At 45.5% G+C, this 15510-nt stretch overlaps 1 protein-coding gene across 1 annotated transcript in view; it reads right to left on the bottom strand.

The window, feature by feature from the left end:
* Positions 1-4846, bottom strand: part of H6PD (hexose-6-phosphate dehydrogenase/glucose 1-dehydrogenase) — a 28624-nt gene extending 23778 nt beyond the window's left edge. The window contains exon 1 of the mRNA XM_060758953.2: positions 4749-4846. The gene's annotated coding sequence lies outside the window, so the exon portion shown is untranslated. The remainder of the gene's footprint in view (positions 1-4748) is intronic.
* Between the last annotated feature and the right edge of the window lie 10664 nt (positions 4847-15510).

The raw sequence follows: 15510 nt of genomic DNA, 5'->3' as shown, positions 1-15510 counted from the left end.
AAATGCGGCACTCGCAGAGCTCAAGTGGTGGTGTATTTCAGTGTCAAGGCTGACTTTTGTGGAGAGGTGGCTGCCAAGGGAGCAGAAATGGCTTTATAAACAAGCCCCTTGGTCTCCCTACGGATGTCCCAGGCCTCAAATACTCTCTGCTTCATTCAGAAAAATGCTGCGCTCGCAGAGCTCAGGCGGTGTTGTATTTCAGTGTCAATCTTGACTTTTGTGGAGAGATGGCTGCCAAGGGAGTGGAAATGGCTTTATAAACAAGCCCCTTGGTCTCCCTACGGATGTCCCAACCCTGAAACACTCTCTGCTTCATTCAGGAAAAAAAAGCTGCACTTGCAGAGCTCAGGTGGTGTTGTATTTCAGTGTCAATGTTGACTTTTGTGGAGAGATGGCTGCCACAGCAGGGTTGGGAGGACAATGGCTTTGTAAACAAGCCCCTTGGTCTCCCTACGGATGTCCCAATCCTGAAACACTCTCTGCTTCATTTGGAAAAATGCTGCACCCGCAGAGCTCAGGCGGTGTTGTATTTCAATGTCAATGTTGACTTTTGTGGAGAGGTGGCTGCCAAGGGAGTGGAAATGGCTTTATAAACAAGCCCCTTGGTCTCCCTACGAATGTCCCGGTCCTCAAACACTCTCTGCTTCATTTGGAAAAACGCTGCACTTGCAGAGCTCAGGCGATGTTGTATTTCAGTGTCAATCTTGACTTTTGTGGAGTGGTGGCTGCCAAGGGAGCAGAAATAGCTTTATAAACAAGCACCTTGGTCTCCCTACGGATGTCCCAATCCTGAAACACTCTCTGCTTCATTCGGAAAAAAGCTGCACTTGCAGAGCTCAGGTGGTGTTTTCTGATGGTCTTTGGCGACCCCTCTGAAACCCTCTCATGATCCCCCCACAACCAGGGGGGTCCCTGTAATGTGGTTCCACTATGACAGGTTGAGAAGCGCTGACGTATATACAAGCATCTCTGCATGGGCCTAATTCGGTGGAAACACTCGTTGCTCAATGCTCTCGGATTGCACAATATTTATCTGGTTTCTACGGTCAATAACAGCCATTCCCATAAATGCGGACGCATTGAAAGTGGGCAGAGCCGTTGGGGAGGCTGGCTGTCGAAATACAGATCAGCTAAAGCAAACAGGGAAGGAGTGGGAAGCCAAAGGCAAGAGGGAAGTGAGAATTTATCAGAAACGTGCCCTTAGGTGAGGGCTTGAATGGTGATGGAAACGCGGATATGGAAGTCCGGACTTCCATATCCGCGTCTCCAATTAAAAATATAATGAAAATGTTGCTGATCCGATCCAAAAAAGACTTTCTTCTCAGGGTCTTGAGTGCCTCTGGCAACATCAGTGACAATTTCAGCTAATTGTGAAAAGCAAAACCAGGTTGTCAGCAGCTCTCATTCGGGCCAAAAGAGAGACGTAGTAGCCAACTAAGCGTCCAGATCTGCAATGGATGGACAATGTACCTGGGTCATCACACAATGCAACTCTAATGTGGTTCCACTATGGGGTTGACGGCAAACTTCGAGGCGCAGACACATATTGATGGGTTCTTAGGCCACTCTACACATTACAAATGCCTCAGGCTCCATCAATGTTGAACATTTACACAAATGACCAGCCACTGCCAGAAGGAACAGAGAGTTTTGTCTATGCTGACGATCATGCCATCACCACCCAAGCAGGGAGCTTTGAAACGGTTGAACAGAAGCTCTCTGAAGCTTTCAGTGCTCTTACTGCCTATTACAGGGGAAAGCAGCTTGCTCTATTAACGTTTAACATCAACACAAATGACCAGCCACTGCCAGAAGGGGAGAGAATTTCTTCTATGCTGACGATTGTGCCATCACCACCCAAGCAGGGAGCTTTGAAACAGTTGAACAGAAGCTCTCTGAAGCTTTCGGTGCTCTTACTGCCTATTACAGGGAAAAGCAGCTTGCTCTATTAACGTTTAACATCAACACAAATGACCAGCCACTGCCAGAAGGGGAGAGAATTTCTTCTATGCTGACGATTGTGCCATCACCACCCAAGCAGGGAGCTTTGAAACGGTTGAACAGAAGCTCTCTGAAGCTTTCAGTGCTCTTACTGCCTATTACAGGGAAAACCAGCTTCCATCAGCAATGTTTAGCATTTACACAAATGAGCAGCCACAGCCAGAAGGGACAGAGAGTTTCATCTATGCTGATGATCGTGCCATCACCGCCCAAGCAGGGAGCTTTGAAAGGGTTGAGCAGAAGCTCTCTGAAGCTTTAGGTGCTCTTACTGCCTATTACAGGGAAAACCAGCTTCCACCAGCAATGTTCAACATCTACACAAATTACTAACCACTGCCAGAAAGGTCAGATGATTTCTTCTATGCTGACGATCGTGCCATCACCGCCCAAGCAGGAAGCTTTGAAAGGGTTGAACAGAAGCTCTCCAAACCTCTAGGTTAGTGTTTCTCAACCTTCCTAATACTGTGACTCCTTAGTTCCTCATGTTGTTGTCACGCCTACAAATGATGAGCCACTACCAGAAGGGGCAGGGAGTATCATCTATGCTGACGATCATGCCATCACCGCTCAAGCTGGGAGCTTTGAAATGGTTGAACAGAAGCTCTCCGAAGCTTTAGGTGCTCTTACTGCCCATTACAGGGAAAACCAGCTTGCACCATCAAATGTTTATCATTGACACAAATGACCATCCACTACCAGAAGGGAAAGAGAGTTTCAGCTATGCTGATGATCGTACCATCACCGCCCAAGCAGGGAGCTTGGAAACGGTCGAACATAAGCCCTCTGAAGCTTTAGGTTCCCTAACTGCCCATTATAGGGAAAATCAGCTTCCACCATCAATATTTAACATCTACACAAATGACCATCCACTACCAGAAGGGGCAGAGAGTTTCATCTATGCTGACGATTGTGCCATCACTGCCCAAGAAGAGAACTTTGAAATGGTTGAACAGATGCTCTCCAAAGCTTTAGGTGCTTTTACTGCCTGTTATATGGGAAACCAGCTGATTCCTAATCCATCTAAAATGCAGACGTGTGCTTTTCGCCTTAAGAACAGACAAGTATTATTGAGCTCTGAGGAATACATGGGAAGGAATCCCACTGGAGCATTGCACCACACCAAAACACCTGGGAGTCACACTGGAAAGCGCTCTGACTTATAAGAAGCACTGCTTGACTATCAAGCAAAAAGTGGGCTGTAGAAATAGTATTGCACGAAATCTGACTGGCACAACCTGGGGATCACAACCAGACACAGTGAAGGCATCTGCCCTTGCACTTTGCTACTCTGCTGAATACAAATGCCTAGAGTGGAATACGTCTCACCATGTGAAAACAGTGGATGTGGCTCTTTATGAGACATGCCACATTATCACCGGATGTCTGCGTCCTACACTGCAGGAGAAATTATATTGTTTAGCCCATATTGCACCAAGTGACATCCACCAGGAAGTAGCAGCCAATAATGAAAGGACCAAGGCAGTGACATATCCGGCCCATCCTCTGTTCGGATATCAGCCAGCACACCAATGACTCAAGAAACTGCTTCCTAAGATCTACAGAGACATTCGCAGGAAGACCTCAGCAAGCCAGAGTCCAAAAGTGGCAGGCTAAAACGCAGAACCTCAATCAGTGGCTGAGACTTGGATGAGAAACTCCTTCCTGGGCACACAGAACACTGGGCGACTTGGAAGGCGTTCTGGTACCACAAGATGCTGGCTGTTGTTGTTGTGTGCCTTCAAGTCTTTTCAGTTATGACGGAACTGAGGCTGAGAGAGTGTGACTTAACCAAAGTTTGCATGGCCGAACAGAGAACTGTGTTCTGCTCTCCTTGGGTGCATCGACACCGGCCACAGGCAAACTTTGGCTCTCCAGGTGTTCTGGACTACAACTCCCCCAATTTCCAACAGCCTACTGGCTGGGAATTGTGGGAGTTGTAGTCCAAAATACTTGGAGGGGGGGCTGAAGTTGACCCATGTTGGGTTATGGGCCCAGGATCCATAATGTTTGCCCATGCCTGATTTAGATGCACCGACATCGGGCATAGGCAAACTTTGGCCCTCCAGGTGTTCTGGACTACAATTCCCAACAGGCTACTGGCTGGGAATTGTGGGAGTTGTAGTCCAAAATGCTTGGAGGGAGGACTGAAGTTGACCCATGCTGGGTTATGGGCCCAGGATCCATAAAGTTTGCCCATGCCTGATTTAGATGCACCGACATCAGGCGTAGGCAAACTTTGGCCCTCCAGGTGTTCTGGACTACAACTCCCACAATTCCCAGCTAGTAGGCTGTTAGGAATTTAAATCAAGCATGGGCCCATAACCCTGCATGGGTCAACTTCAGCCCTCCCTCCAAGCATTTTGGACTACAACTCCCACAATTCCCAGCCAGTAGGCTGTTAGGAATTGTGGGAGTTGTAGTCCAAAATGCTTGGAGGGAGGGCTGAAGTTGACCCATGCAGGGTTATGGGCCCATGCTTGATTTAAATGCTGAGCTACACTGTTGAATCAATGCAACCTAGTTGCAATAGAACAGTGGGAGGTGTAGTTTGGGTCAGGCACTCCCATCCTGACACAGAGGGGCTATAGACCTTGGGAAACTACAACTCCCAGGACTGATAAAGCAGGGCCAAACTGCACAACGTGAACGGGCCCATAGATTCCTCGCTTTGCAAGGATCCAGCCAGGGATAGATGTCAACCAGGAAGGGGGCCCGACTGGATGACCCCCAGGTTCCTTTGCACTCACCTCCTTCTCTCTGCAGATCTGGAGGAGCCCTCTAGCAATTTCCGGGGCGGCGGCGACGTGAACCAAACCCGGGTCTGGTCTCCCTCTGTTTGCGTCTAAGCCTTGGCTCCGCCCCCCTCGCCAAGGCCAAACAGAGCGAGAGGGAGAAAATGTTATGGTTCACGCCTCGCGAGCGCGGGCGGCTGGGAAGCGGGAGGGAGGGAAATAAAGCAGCCACACTGCAGAATCGTCGCCTTTTGATACCGCTTTATTATGGAGGCAGAAATCCTTGACAGGGAGAGAGGCAGAGCCTTGGGAAGAGAGTGGGTGGTGCTTGTTTATACAGTATGATATAAAAGAAGAGTGTGTGCAGGCCTTAATATATATATATATATAAGTTTAAAAATTTTTTAAAAGTTTTATATGTGTGTGTTTATATAAATATATATGTGTATATATAAATTTAAATATAAATATATAAAGTTATATATATATATAACTTTTATATTATATATATAATATAAAAGATATATATATACACACACACATACATAAACCATATATGAGGATCAGAATATCTCTCAGTCCACACACACAGATATATATATATATACACACACACACACACATACTATATATATAGTACTATATGTACTATACTATATATATAGTGGCGTAATAATATATTACAATATAATAACACAATAATATATTACAATATAATAACATAATAATATATTACAATATAATAACATAATAATATATTACAATATAATAACACAATAATATATTACAATATAATAACATAATAATAATATATTACAATATAATAACAGAATAATATGTTACAATATAATAACAGAATAATATGTTACAATATAATAACGGAATAATATGTTACAATATAATAACATAATAATATAATAATTGTGTGTGTGTGTATGTATATATATGTATATACACACACACATATACATATGAGGATCAGAATATTTCTCTATCCACATATATATTTCATATACATCCATCTACAACAGATATATATATATATATATATATATATATATTTGTATGTATGTATATATCGTGGTGTAATAATATAGTACAATATAACAATATATAATAATATAGTAAATGTGTGTGTCTATATATATATATATATATATATAAACACACATACATATGAGGATCAGAATATCTCTTTATCCACATATATATTGCATATATATCCATCTACAACAGTTATATATATATGTGTGTGTGTGTGTATATATATATATATATATAGTGGTGTAATATAGTACAATATAATAATATAATATTATAATTGTATATATATAATATATATATATATATACACACACACATATATATATGAGGATCAGAATATCTCTCTATCCACATATATATAGCATATATATCCATCTACAGCATTACTCTATATATATAGTGGTGTAATAATATAGTACAAAATAATAAATAATAATATCTCTCTATCCACATATATATTGTAATATATATATATATATATATATAATCTCATGGTGAAATAATACAGTACAATATAATAATATCTAATAATATAATTGTGTGTGTGTGTATATATATATATATACACACACACACATATACATATGAGGATCTGAATATCTCTCTAACCACATATATATTGCATATATATCCATCTACAACACACACACACACACACACATATATATATTGGTGTAATAATATCGTACACACACACACAGATACATATGAGGATCAGAATATCTCTCCACATATATATTGCATATATATCCATCTACAATGGTACTATATGTATATATATGTGTAATAATATAGTACAATATAATAATATATAATAATATAATAATTGTGTGTGTGTATGTATATAGATAGATAGACACACACATACACATATGAGGATCAGAATATCTCTCTATCCACATATATATTGCATATATATACATCTACAACAGTACTATAAATAGGTAAAGTTTTTCCCCTGACCTTAAGTCCAGTCGTGTCCAACTCTAGGGGGTGGTGATCACCTCCATTTCTAAGCCAAAGAGCTGGCGTTGTCCATAGACACCTCCAAGGCCGGCATGACTGCATGGAGCTCCGTTATCTATATCTATATCTAAGTAAAGGTAGGGTAGGTAAAGGTTTTCCCCTTGACATTTAGTCCAGTCATGTCCGACTCTGCAGGTTGGGGATCATCTCCATTTCTAAGTTGAAGAGCCGACATTGTCCATAGACACCTCCAAAGTCATGTGGCTGGAATAATAATATATAATAATACTAGCCGTCCCCTGCCACGTGTTGCTGTGGCCCTGTGTATATGTGTTTTGTGTGTGTATATATGTGTATATGTGTGTATATATAATTTGTGTATATGTGTATTTATGTGGTTACTAGCTGGCAAAAGGAAGAGGGGCCGACCAAGGGCAAGATGGATGGATGGCATCCTTGAAGTGACTGGACTGACCTTGAAGGAGCTGGGGGTGGTGACGGCCGACAGGGAGCTCTGGCATGGGCTGGTCCATGAGGTCACGAAGAGTCGGAGACGACTGAACAAAAAAAAAAAGCTGTCCCGTGCCACACGTTACTTTGGCCAGTGTGTATATGTCGTTTGTGTGTATATATTTGTGTATATGTGTGTTTGCGTATATGTGTGTGAGTGTGTGGTTTTGTGCATGTGTTGTAATGTATTTTTAATGGCTTTTTAAGTCTCTTCTGCTGTATTTTTCAGTATTTTTTATGCGTGATGGTCACTCATTGGCCTGAGAGGTGTCTTGTGTCCAAATTTGGTGTCCACTCGTCCAGTGGTTTTCGAGTTACGTTAATCCCACAAACAAACATTACGTATTTATTTATATAAATTGTAATGTAGCAATAAGATAAGGTTTCCCCTTGACATTAAATCCAGTCGTGTCCGAATCTTGGGGTTTGTGCTCCAATCTCCATTTCTAAGCCGAAGAGCCGGCGTTGTCCATAGACACCGCCAAGGTCATGTGGCTTGCATGACTTCATGGAGCGCCGTTACCTCTCCGCCGGAGCGGTACCTATTGATCTACTCACATTTGTATGTTTTCGAACTGCTAGGTTGGCAGAAGGTGGGGCTAACCCCGCTTCCCGGATTCGAACCTGCGACCCTTTGATCAGCAAGTTCAGCAGCTCAGCGGTTTAACCCACTGCGCCCAGAAAACTCACAGCAACCCAGGAATTGCAGTCTGTTTGTGTATATTCCTCCCTGCCTTCCTTGATTTGGCCTCTGATCTCAAGTCCAAAACCCAAGTCGGGCCTTAAATAAAATGGATCCGGGCATTCTCTCGATCTCCTTCCAACCTTCTTTTGGTTTGATGTTATGGGAAACTTTGGATTGCACCTGCAACGAATCCCCTGGCCGAGCGAGCAAGCCGAGCGTGCCAAAGGGGCCTGAGATGCCTTTCCTCCCCGTCTGCTGCAGTGCGCTGCAATGCACTTGCAGCACATCCAAAGATGGGATGGGAAAACTGCAGTTGCAGAGGGACCACGTTCCAAGCGCCTCACCTGCCTCCACTCGCTCAGCAAGAAATGCATCCGAAAGGACCATGTCGGTGCCCTTCGTTCCCTCTTGCTCCCCACAAGTCACTCCTCTGTCAATGCCACTTCACCGCTGGAGCTGCCAATCAAAAATACACACTGCAAATAATTCAATTTGAATCTGAATTGTGTTGTGCAGCAGGATGGAAATGTGCTATGAGACGCTCCCGGACATAACCGTGGAAGTGTGGAACTGAGGATAACTCCACTGCAGTGTTTCCAGGGGTCGGGACCCTGGGTTCACAGTGCTCTCCAGATGTAGGTGAACTACCTCCCCCCTAAATCACTGTTGATTCATCTCAAACCCCTCCCTCCAAGCAGGGAGGGGAGAGCAGGCATGCTCGGCGCATGGCAACATGGTGTGCATTTGCAGGTGAGGAGGAGCGTGTGAGGCTGGAGGGAGGCTCTCACCAGTGAGACCTTTCAAGGCGTGGGGGTTCTGTGTGGGCAGTTTGGCCCAATTCTATCGTTGGTGGGCTTCAGATTGCGCATGTGTGGACGAGGGAGAGCGTGCAAAGCTGGAGGAAGGCTCATACCAGTTCCTTCAAGGCTTTGGGCTTCTGTGTGGAAAGTTTGGCCCAATTCTATCATTGGTGGGGTTCAGATTGCGCATGTGCGGGCAAGGGAGAGCGTGTGAGGCTGGAGGGAGGCTCTCACCAGTGAGACCCTTCAAGGCATGGGGGTTCTGTGTGGGAAGTTTGGCCCAATTCTATTGTTGGTGGGGTTCAGAATGCGCATGTGTGGGCGAGGGAGAGCATGCGAGGCTGGAGGGAGACTCATACCAGTCCCTTTAAGGCATAGGGATTTTGCGTGGGAAGTTTGGCCGAATTCTATTGTTGGTGGGATTCAGAATGCACATGTGCAGGCAAGGGAGAGCATGCAAGGCTGGAGGGAGGCCCACGCCAGTAAGTCCCTTCCAGGCATGGGAGTTCTGTGTGGGAAGTTTGACCTAATTCTATCGTTGATGAGGTTCAGAATGTGCATGTGTGGGTGAGGGAGAGCGTGTGAGGCTGGAGGAAGGCTCTCACCAGTGAGACCCTTCAAGGTATGGGGCTTCTGTGTGGGAAGTTTGGCCCAATCCTATTGTTGGTGCAGTTCAGAATGTGCATGTGCGGGCAAGGGAGAGTGTGTTAGGCTGGAGGGAGGCTCTCACCAGTGAGACCCTTCCAGGCATGGGGGTTCTGTGTGGGAAGTTTGGCCCAATTCTATCATTGGTGGGGTTCAGAATGCACATGTGTTGGTGAGGGAGAGTGTGTGAGGCTGGAGGAAGGCTCTCACCAGTGAGACCCTTCAAGGTATGGGGCTTCTGTGTGGGAAGTTTGGCCCAATTCTATCATTGGTGGGGTTCAGAATGCACATGTGTGGGTGAGGGAGAGCGTGTGAGGCTGGAGGAAGGCTCTCACCAGTGAGACCCTTCAAGGTATGGGGCTTCTGTGTGGGAAGTTTGGCCTAATTCTGTCATTGGTGCGGTTCAGATTGCGCATGTGCGGGCGAGGGAGAACGTGTGAGGCTGGAGGGAGGTTCACGCCAATAAGTCCCTTCCAGGCGTGGGGGTTCTGTGTGGGAAGTTTGGCCCAATTGTATTGTTGGTGGAGTTCAGAATGCTCTTTAATTGTAGGTGAAGTATAAATCCCAGCAACTACAACTCCCAACCCCACCAGTATTCAATTTTTGAGCATGTTGGATATTTGTGCCAAATTTGGTCCAGTGAATTAAAATAGATCCTGCATATTTACACGATGATTCATAACAGGAGCAACAATACAGTTCTGAAGTAGAAACGAAAATAATGTTATGTTTGGGGGTCACCACAACATGAGGAACTGTATTAAGGGGTCGTGGCATTAGGAAGGTCGAGAAACATTGACCTACAGCTTCAGAGAGCTTCTGTTCAACCATTTCAAAGCACCTTGCTTGAGCGGTGATAGCATTATCATCAGCATAGATGAAAATGTTCATCGCTTCTGGCATTTGTGGGGGTTACCACAACATGAGGAACTGAATCAAGGGGTTGCGGCATTAGGAAGGTTGAGAACCACTGCCCTAGAGCTTCGGAGAGCTGCTGTTCAACCATTTCTAAGCTTCCTGATTGAGCGATGATGGCATGATCATCAGCATAGATGAAACTCTTTGTCACTTCTGGCATTTGTGGGGGTCACTACAACAGGAGAAACTGTATTAAGGGGTTGCAGCATTAGGGAAACACTGACCTAGATCTTCTGAGAGCTTCTGTTCAACCATTTCAAAGCTCCCTGCTTGAGCGGTGATGGCATGATCGTCAGCATAGATGAAACTCCCCCCCCCCCCCCCCCAGAAAAACCAGAAACGTGTGCTTGTTCGTCCTTACAGTCTGAACTGCACTATTGCGATGCGTTCCCAACCAACTGTGATGGACAGAGAGAGGTTTGTGTGTCTGGTTGAAGGAGGACTCATCTGGCTTTCTCTTTCCAAAAATAACGAGGCTGCCGATGTCTGGGTCATTCAATGCCTTTGATGGGAAGCGCGAGATTAAATATATGAAATGTCCTTTTTTTCCTCCACCCACCGATCTCGTTTTCCCTCCTTCCTTCCATTCTCCTTTCAACAGCTCCTGAAAGCTCCTCCGGTCGGTCTCCTGGTCTCCTATCCGTGGAGGCGACACACTCCCGGTCCAGGATTCTCACCAACGAGCATCCTTCCACGAGAGAGCCACAAACTGCACCACCAACGCAGGTAACTTCCAATGCGTCTTTGTGGGTGTGCGGAGCGAGCAAGTTTCACCTGACCCGACTTGGATGCAATGCTTTAGAATCCCTTAGGCATGCATCTTCCTCCACTGGGTTGCTGTGAGTTTGCCAGGCTGCCTGGCCGTGCTCCGGAAGCATGCTCTCCTGACATTTCGCCCACATCTATGTCCGGCATCCTCAGAGGTTGTGAAGTCTGTTGGGAAGTAGGGAAATTAGGTTTATCTATCTGTGGAATGATGTCCAAGAGGCAAGTCTGAACGTTGCAGTTGGCCACCTTGATTAGCAATGAATGGCCTTGCAGCTTCGAAGCCTGACTGCTTCCTGCCAGCACCCAAGCTCGAATCAAGCAATATGAAAGGCACTGCAGATAGATAGATAGATAGATAGATAGATAGATGAGAAAGAACTCTTGTGTGCTTGAGGCAAGTCTGAATCTTACAATTGGCCAATGAATAGCCTTGCAGCTTCAAAGCCTGGCTGCTTCCTGCCAGCATCCAAACACAAGTCAAGCAACATGAAAGGCACTGCAGATAGATCGATAGATAGATAGATAGATAGATAGATAGATGAGAACGAACTCTTGTGTGCTTGACGTAAGCCTGAAAGTTACGATTGGTTACTGAATGGCCTTGCAGCTTCAAAGCCTGGCTGCTTCCTGCCAGCACCCAAGCACGAATCAAGCAACATGAAAGGCAGATAGATAGATAGATAGATAGATAGATAGATAGATGAGAAAGAACTCTTGTCTGTTTGAGGCAAGCCTGAATGTTGCAACTGGCTACTGAATGGCCTTGCAACTTCAAAGCCTGGCTGCTTTCTGCCAGCACGCAAGCACGAATTAAGCAACGTGAAAGGCACTGCAAGTATATATAGGAGAAATAACTCTTGTGTGCTTGAGGCAAGCCTGAATGTTGCCATTGGCTACTGAATGGCCAGCTAACAATTCCCAACAAAGGATTCCCCCAGGCAGGAAGCAGCCCAGCATTGAAGCTGGTTTAGATACCTGTGGAATGATGTCCAGGGTGGGAAGAAGAAGTGTGAATGTTGCCATTAGCCAGCTTGATTAGCACTGAATGGCCTTGCAGCTTCATAACTTGGCTGGTTGCTACCTGGGGGAGGGATCTATTAGCCAGCTAACAATTCCCAACAAAGGATTCCCCCAGACAGGAAGCAGCCAGGCTTTGAATATCATTCCACAGATTCAAAGCCTGGCTGCATCCTGCCTGGGGGAATCCTTTGTTGGGATGGCAATATATTGTATGTACATATAATACTGATCATAATATGGTTGGGAGAAAGGACTCTTGTCTGCTGGAGGCAGGCGTGAATGTTGCTGTTGACCAGGTTGATCAGCATCCCAACAAAAGATTCCCCCAGGCAGGAACCAACCAATCATTGAAGCTGGTTTATATATCTGTGGAATGATGTCCAGGGTGGGAGAAAGAACTCTTGTCTCTTGGAGGCAGGCGTGAATGTTGCCGTTGACCAGCTTGATCAGCATCCCAACAAAGGATTCCCCCAGGCAGGAACCAAGCATGCATCGAATCTGGTTTATATATCTGTGGAATTATGTCCAGGGTGGGAGAAAGAACTCTTATCTGTTGGAGGCAGGTGTGAATGTTGCTGTTGACCAGCTTGATTAGCATCCCAACAAAGGATTCCCCCAGGCAGGAACCAAGCATGCATTGAATCTGGTTTATATATCTGTGGAATGATGTCCAGGGTGGGGAAAGAACTCTTGTCTCTTGGAGGCAGGCGTGAATGTTGCCGTTGACCAGCTTGATCAGCATCCCAACAAAGGATTCCCCCAGGCAGGAACCAACCTTGAAGTTGGTTTATATATTTGTGGAATGATATCCAGGGTGGGAGGAAGAAGTGTGAATGTTGCCATTGGCCATCTTAATTACAATTGAATGGCCTTGCAGTTTCAAAGCCTGGCTGGTTGCTGCCTGGGGGAGGGATCCATTGGCCAGTTAACACTTCCCAACAAAGGACTCCCCCAGGCAGGAAGCAGCAAGGCATTGAAGCTGGTTTATATATTTGTGGGATGATATCCAGGGAGGGAGAAAGAAGTGTGATTAGCATTGAAAGGCCTCGCTGGTTGCTGCCTGAGGGAGGGATCCATTGACCGGCTAACACCTCCCAACAAAGGATTCCCCCAGGCAGGAAGTAGCAAGGCATTGAAGCTGGTTTATATATTTGTGGAATGATATCCAGGGAGGGAGAAAGAAGTGTGATTAGCATTGAAAGGCCTCGCTGGTTGCTGCCTGAGGGAGGGATCCATTGGCCAGCTGACACCTCCCAACAAAGGATTCCCCCAGGTTATTTATTTGTCGTGTCAGAGCAACCAGTCCATTATATATTACATTTCTAACAGAACAAAGCAAACAGACAGAAAAATACACATCTTGTGAGTTTGGTAGTTGGTTAAATGTCCTTTGACCAGTATCTGGCCCCTTGGAGTGCCTCTGGTGTTACTGCAAGAAGGTCCTCCATGGTGCATGTGGCAGGGCTCAGGGTGCATTGCAGCAGGTGGTCAGTGGTTTGCTCCTCTCCGCACTCACATGTCGAGGATTCCACTTTGTAGCCCCATTTCTGAAGGTTGGCTCTGCATCTCGTGGTGCCAGAGCGCAGTCTGTTCAGCGCCTTCCAAGTCGCCCAGTCTTCTGTGTGCCCAGGAGGGAGTCTCTCACTGGTTATCAGCCATTGGTTGAGTTGCTGGGTTTGGGCCTGCCACTTTTGGACTCTCGCTTGCTGAGGTGTTCCAGCGAGTGTCTCTGTAGATCTTAGAAAACTATGTCTAGATTTAAGTCGTTGGCGTGCTGGCTGATACCCAAACAAGGGATTCCCCCAGGTAGGAAGCAGCCAGGCTTTGAAGCTGCAAGGACATTCAATGCTAACCAAGGTCGCCAAACAGAGTTCTTTCTCCCACCCTGGACATCATTCCACCGATATATAAACACCCAATAGACTGCACAGCAAAGGATTCCTCCAGGCAGGAAGCAGCCAGGCTTTGAATCTGCAAGGCCATTCAGTGCAACATCCACATTTGCCTCTAACGATCCAGAGTTCTTTCTCCCACCCTGGACATCATTCCACCGATATATAAACACCCAAGGGACTGCACAGCCTCTGAGGATGCCTGCCCTAGATGTGGGAGAAACGTCAGGAGAGAATGCTTCCGGAACATGGCCAGACAGCCTGGAAAACTCCCAACAACCCAGTGATTATGCCCAGTGTGTAAACGTCTATAGAGATGCTTGGGGTTTTTATGTGTGGAGTTATGAGGCTGCATTGCATGGCTCCAACCTCTCTCTTCCCCCCCCTTTCCTCTGATGCAGTCTTGCTGCAGAACTCTGGGGGAAGGAGGACAGAAGAGAGCTGCAGAGAGAGTTTTTTTTCCGCCTCCCTCCTCTTTGCTGCAGGAGGAGTGTGCATTGGAGGGCATTCCCTTGCAGCAAAAGAGAGGGAGGGAAAGAAGGAGGGAAGGAGGGAACCTCTGCCTTGCATCCTTCCATGGCCCTCCTGCATTGCAAAGAAAGACACCAGAGGCTGGATTGATTGACATGCAAAAGAGCAACCCAGCACGGCAGATTGGGGCAAACCGCTGGCGCGTGAAGCCTTCCATGTGCAATGGGCACACACATGCCCGAAGTCCCTGATTAGAGAAGTTTCCTTTATTTGAGGTCCAAAAAGGTTGGACTGGTGGGGGCCCTAATAATAATAATAATAATAATTATTATTATTATTATTATTATTATTATTGTTGTTGTTGTGTCAGGAGCGACTTGAGAAACTGCAAGTCGCTTCTGGTGTGAGAGAATTGGTGTTTTTTGATGTTTTACCACCCTTGTGGGAGGCTTCTCTCATGTCGCTGCATGAGGAGCTGGAGCTGACAGAGGGAGCTCATCCCTGGATTCGAACCTGCGACCTGTTGGTCTTCAGTCTTGCCGTCACAGGGGTTTAGCCCACTGCGCAACCAGGAGCTCCATTAATAAGCAGGAAAAAATTATTTATTACTAATTTATTAGTAATTAGTAATTAGCTATGGTTATTATTTATCAGTAATTTATTAGTAATTTATTAGTATTATTTATCAGTAATTTATCAGTCCTGCCATCACAAGGGTTTAACCCACTGCACCACCAGGGTCTCCATAATAATAATAATAATAATAATAATAATAATAATAATAAATGAATATAATTATAATAATATAATAATGTATTATATTATATTATATTATAATTATATTATACTATATTATAATATATTCCGCTGTCAGCCCCAGCTTCTGCCAACCTAGCAGTTCAGAAATATGCAAATGTGAGTAGATCAAGGTAATGACACTCCATGCAGTCATGTTGGCCGCATGACCTTGGAGGTGTCTACGGACAACGCCGGCTCTTCAGCTTAGAAATGGAGATGAGCCCCAACCCCCAGAGTCGGACACAACTGGACTTAATGTC

The sequence above is a fragment of the Anolis sagrei genome, chromosome 13, assembly GCF_037176765.1.
Source record: "Anolis sagrei isolate rAnoSag1 chromosome 13, rAnoSag1.mat, whole genome shotgun sequence".
NCBI classification, from domain to species: Eukaryota; Metazoa; Chordata; class Lepidosauria; order Squamata; family Dactyloidae; genus Anolis; species Anolis sagrei.
This window is presented reverse-complemented; position numbering and strand designations above follow the sequence as displayed.